This window comes from Lissotriton helveticus, chromosome 4_1 (assembly GCF_964261635.1).
Source record: "Lissotriton helveticus chromosome 4_1, aLisHel1.1, whole genome shotgun sequence".
Classification (NCBI taxonomy): domain Eukaryota; kingdom Metazoa; phylum Chordata; class Amphibia; order Caudata; family Salamandridae; genus Lissotriton; species Lissotriton helveticus.
In genome coordinates this window covers 1937544609-1937550857 of record NC_136063.1, presented here as the reverse complement: position 1 = coordinate 1937550857, position 6249 = coordinate 1937544609, and positions in this window count along the sequence as shown.

Sequence of the window (6249 nt, the reverse complement as noted above, 5' to 3'; positions counted from 1 at the left end):
TTTTACCGGCGATCCTGGCTTTCCACACACTTAACACAATGCAAAAACTCAACTTCACAAGGAAGCATGGGTCATAGGGAACATATTTAACGACCTTCATCAGATTCAATCCCCAGTTCATATACATAACAACAACAATAAAATCTGATGGTCTAAAGAACAAAACTAAGATAGAGAAAGAATGTGTAACTGTGATTTCTATCAGACGTATTACATCCAAAAATAAACAACCTAAGAGACTGGACCATCCCTGAAGCGTGAATATGATAATTGGATTTCCATCAACTGCCCTTCATGGCCAATGTCATCATTTGGAATTCCAGCTTCCCTGTCACAGCACCCCATTCACTCAGGAGGTGACACTGTGATCTAGGAGTGTGAACCAGATAGCCAGAAAACCATAAAAACCAACGTTATATGACTAACAGCTATAGTCAAATACACACAGGCCGAATCCAGTGCAGTGCAAAAACTAGTGAGGGATTTAAAAAGGAAATGGCGGCAAACCAAACAATTTTATTAACGTTTGCTTCCACACCTATTAAAAAGAATGCAGGTACGGCTTCCAACAAATATGCCGCAGATTTTGGTCAACTAGTTTCAGCCAAATTGGGCAACTTGCCCAGGCTTTCTTCAGGACCTTCTCAGATGATAGCTACTGCAATAAGTGAAAATGAAAATAAAGATAAAAGTAGAAACAGAGTCACAGTGTGCACACTTGTGAACGTACAAATACCTCTATACAGGAGGGGTGAATTCAACACCTAAAGAGGAGAAAAAGCCAATGTTATGACAATGAACATAACGAAAACACAGTACAAACCAATATTCTATCTTATTCTGTAAATCACAGGAATAGTTGCACTCACCTATCCCGTATGAGGTATTAGCCTCACCTCACTTGGCACAGACTCAGGTTTGTAGGAGGCCCGACCTATGAATAAGCAATTCGAGACTCTTACTCAAATAATTTTAACATCCAGACTATGTAAAAATCAAAGAGCCAACGTGAGTAATAAAACTTATTACTCCCTGGTCTCAGTCCTGTCTATAACTCCATAAAGATTACTTCCCAACCTTTCTAGTGGTGTATCAAAGTATTTTTATAATCTGAGCTCAGCTGTTATAATGGCCTAAAGGTCTCGAAATTGCTGCAGATCTAAATGTATAAAATGTATTGCCTCATATGCTAGAACCAAAAGATGAAGAATACATATCCTCTATATTCCCGCCACTCCTTCTCGGTACAGACAAAGTGTGAGAACAAACAGCAAGTTTTGATAGTCAAAGTTAATAATCCCGTTCCCACAGTCCTGACTTCAAGCATTAATACCCCGTGAATATCGCAAGGTCGGCTCTGTAAACAGCCCTACACTCAGTGCGTTGGTACAGAGAAGGCTCCTATCAGATGAGCCATTCCATGTAGAGCCCGCTGCAGCTTACTTCTCCGTCGGTGCCACAGTCCTCCTTCCGAGCCTGGGGGAGGTATCGAGCACCAGGAGGGAGCCATTCTTGTAATGCAGTTCCGGGTCACGTGACGATAGTCACGTGCCCGCTGCACCGTACGTACGTCAAAATCGCTGAATTACAGGATGACGTCAGCGTGCTTAAAAGAGTAGTTCTTTTATATTTCCCTTGTTCGCATTGGCCCACATTGAAGACCCGATGTTGTTACATTCCCCTAATTTCGTGGCAGTATTGTCATTCAGGTACCAGGATACAGTTCATTGCATTCATTCACTAATTTGAATCAACAGTGTTACGAAGGATTTAGAAACTACAGAATGACATATTCTCATCGCCATTTGTACGACAGTCACATGCCCTCAGCACCGTACGTACGTCAATAGCACCGAACTACAGGATGACTGCAGCGTGCTTAAAAGAGTAGTTCTTTTCTATTTCCTTTGTTCGCATTGGCCCACATCGAAAACCCAATGTTGTTACATTCCCCCAATTTTGTGGCAGTGTTGTCATTCAGGTACCAGGATACAATTCATGGCCTTCATTCTCTAATTTGAATCAACAGTGTTACGAAGGATTTAGAAACTACAGAATGACGTAATCTCATCGCCATTTGTAGTTCACGTTCTATTCATACCGATCCACTTATAATCAGAACGGAAGGTTCAAACAATTTATTGTGTGAGATATTGATAAATAGGTAGCTCTATCCATGTCCTATTATTCTCACAACTAAATAACCAATGCTTCGAAAAATTGGGAACTACAAAATGATGTCATTTCATTGCCTTTGTAGTTCAATTACTATCCAAAACGATCTATTTACAATTACTATCAAAAGGGAATGTTCCTAACACTAAAGGCTTAGTATGCTTCAAAAGCAGAACAATCGGAAACAATTGAGAGAAATATAAAAATGAATTGTGTATAGCAATCGGTTTCTTCATAAAAAATAGCATATGTAAGGGCATTATAGCAAACGGATACATTTTTCTTGCTACAGTCTAAGCATACAGACTAATGATTTATAAAGGAATCGTGAAAAAAAGGGATCATGAAAAAAAGGGTTGATGGCCATCATAGCAAAGTCCAAGGGATCGCATCATTAATTCCTCGGATATCGCTATGTAGCCTGAAAAACCACCTTTGTTCCCTCTGAAAGTGAAATTTAGGTTTATCTTTGACAAGAGGTGGTATCTGTGGTTTTTCTAACACAGTCCAAAGGAAATCATCTGGCTTGTGATTGGCTTCTGTGTAGTGTCTTGTAAGTTTGGTGTTGGTCTTTCTACAACGGAAAGTACTCTTGTGCTCCAACATGCGCTGGCGCACTTTTCTGGTGGTCATCCCAACATATCGGTCACCACAGGGACACTCTATCATTTACACCAAATAGTCGCTATTACAATTAGAAAAGTTTGATTGTATCCATGGTCTTGGTCTCCTGATATCTATTGTTTCGATTGTCTGGTCTGTGGACAAACAGAGCAATTTCCACATGGAAAATGACCATGCACAGGAGGCAGATTCCATAAAGTATTGGGATCAGTCTGTGTTTTCGTCCGCGGGCGTGTATGCACAAGAGCATCACGCAAATTGCGTCCACGTTTAAAGGTAAAAAGTGGCATAGGAATTTTTTCTGTCCTAGTGTTCAGAAAACGCCAATTTCCATGGATGCATTTCTGTATCCCATTGCTCAGGGTACTAAAGGTATTAACAAAGATCATCCGTCCCAATGGAGGTTTCTCCACTTTAGGTTCGAGAAGAGCCTCCCTATGATTGTTCGAGGCCCGCTTGCCCGCCTGTTTGATCAATCTACGAGGATACATTTTGTCATTAAGTTATTTCGATAAATTGTAGGCATGATGTTTGTAACTGTCCATAGAGGAACAGTTGCGCCTCAGACGCAGGAATTGGACAAACGGTAAATTGTCCCTTAGAGACTTGGGATGTTGCCTGTCATAACGTAGTAACGAATTGCATGCCATAGGTTTTCGAAATAGTTCGCTTGCCAGACCAGTGGGGGTTACATAGATAGATAGATCCAAAAAAGAAATCCTAGACTTGTCCATTTCAAGAGTGAATCTGAGTTAGTCATTCTGTGTGTTCAACCAAGCGTGAAATAATTTAACAGACTCTTCATCGCCTCGCCACACCACCAGGATATCGTCAATGTAACGCTTCCATAGTCTAATCGACTTATGGAAGGGGTTGGTATTAATCAGTACATGGTTCTGTTCAAAGTTGTGCACGTACAAATTCGCCAAACTTGGCGCATATACACTGCCCATACTGGTGCCGAATACATGGAGATAGTATGTTTCCTCAAACTGAAAGAAATTCTCTTTCATGGCCAAGTATGCTAAGGTCGTGATGAAACTCACTGGAGTGATGGAATCCAGCTTAGTGTTGATCAAAATATCTGAAATAGTTTCCAGGGTTTCATCTTGGGGTATTGAGGTATAAAGGGATTTGACGTCGAATGACACCAACAGGCCACATTCAGCGTCGAAATCCACAGTTGGTAAAAGTCTCAACACATCCTTATTGTCTTGTAAGTAGGTGGTCATATTGCCTACGATGTGTCTTAAGGAAAAATCTACAAAAGTGGATAATGGTTCCAGACAAGAACCTATGCCCAATATAATGGGTCTCCCTTGTGGTGGCCTTTGTGCTTTATGTACTTTTGGAAGGATATAAAAATAGAGCATCCCTGGATGACTAGTCTGTAGATAGGTTGACTCTTGTCGAGTAATCCATCCTTCATTCAAGGCTACGTCCACAGATTCCGTGATGATCCTGCTGAGTCTGGAGGAGAATCTTCTTTCAAAGGGCGATAGCACCTTCTATCGCTCAATTGGCGTACACATTCCGCACAGTACATCTCAGTATCCATAATAACCGTGGCACCGCCCTTGTCTGCGGGTTTGATTGTGATTGACTGATCTTTGGTCAGTGCAGTCAAGGCTTTCAGCTCTTTTGCGGGGATGCTTCTGTATATATTATTTTTGTTGTTGGCACAGAGGGTCTTATTTTTTTATTTTATTTAATTTTTTATTTTAGGAGTTTTATATAGCGCTGACCAGACCCGAGGGTATCGAGGCGCTTTACAGCATTGTTTTAAGGTAATTAAGCATATTAGAAAATCGTCAGCAAAAAGAAAAGATCGTTCGATAGTCCAAGCGTGCTAAGGCTTATGGAAGCGGTGGACGAGTTCGAAGGAAGCCTAGTTGAATGCTAATTTTCGGTTGACCGGGTAGGATCAGCTGACCTTGGGTCCCGGGTCTTCAAGGCGGAGTGGAAGAGTCCTGAGGTAGCCTTGTTGAATGCTGAGTGGAGGTGGACCGAGGATCGTGAGGACGCTTAATCATGTGCAAGGATAGTCTTGAGGTGGATTGAGGAGGAAGAGAGCAGAGTCTAGTCAGATAACACCGGCCTCAGGGGAAGCGTGGCTATCCATTTGAGAGGGCGCGATTCAGCAGGAGGATTTTAAGGTGTTTTTTTAATTTTGTGAAGGAAGGGATAGTTCTGATATCTGCTGGGATGGAGTTCCAAATTTTGGGAGCGGTTCCGGCAAATGATTTCGCAGCTGTTTTGTGTTTGCGTGTTTTCAAGGGAATGAGAAGGAGGGAGTTTGAGCTCCTGAGGTTTCTCGTCTGCCCGGCCCTCTTAAGTTTGGCGGCTAAATAGTCTGGTTTTGCAGTGTGGAGGGCTTTGTGCGTGAGGCATTCCATTCTGAAATTGGCTCTCTGTTCAACTGGAAGCCATTTTAGTTATCTTAGTGCTGGTGAAATGTATTTATTTATTTATTTAACGTATTTGTATAGCGCAGCTATCACCTTACAGGCATCCTGGCGCTGAGATTTCTCGAGGAGGAAGAAGCACGGGAGAGAGGCAGAGCAGTGAGGTGCCCATCAATTAACCCTTCGGAAACAGCCAAGTTTTGACACGTTTCCTAAAAAGAAGAAGATCTTCCGTTTGTGGTCGTATTTCTTGATTCCAGTGACCATTCTAGCTGCTGCATTGAGGGTTGTTCTGAGGGGAGCCAAGTTGGATTTTGAGGTTGCGTTGCCGTAGTCGAGCCTGGATAACACCAGCGATTGTGTGGCTTCTTTGAGGTCTTTGGCAGAAATGAATGGTTTGATTTTGTATAGAAGCCTTAGGTTGAGGAAGGCAGTCTTTGCAGATTTTTTGATGTGGTTGGTCATGTCCAGTTTGGGGTCTACGGTGATTCCTAAGGATTTTACGGATTTGGCCAAGGTGAGGTTACTGTTTAAAGAGTCCAAATCTTTAAGCCACTCTGCAATTTGTGGGTTCTCTTCCTTGTTAGAGATTAGGAGGATCTCAGTTTTTTCTTGGTTGAGTTTAAGGTGGTTTCGGGTTAGCCAGCATTGAATTTCTTTTAGAGTGTTATTGAGTTTGAGGATGTCGTCTGGGGAGGAGGTTTCTAGATAGATCTGAGTGTCATCAGCGTATAGGTGGAAGGGAATCTTCGCCTTATTAAGAATGGTGGTGAGGGGTTCCATGTATATGTTGAACAGTTGTGGTGAGAGCACTGAGCCTTGGGGTACACCTCTGCTGACAGGGTGGAGGTCGGAGGTAAAGTTCTTGATTTTTATCTTTTGCGAGCGGTTCTGGAGGAAAGAGGTGAACCATCGGAGGACCTTATCATCGGCACCCGCCCTTTCTTTAATGGCCTTGATGAGAAGTTGGTGGTCTACTGCGTCAAAGGCTGCCGATAAGTCGAGGAGAATGAGAAGGCAGCCTTGGCCAGAGTCTAGTGAGTGG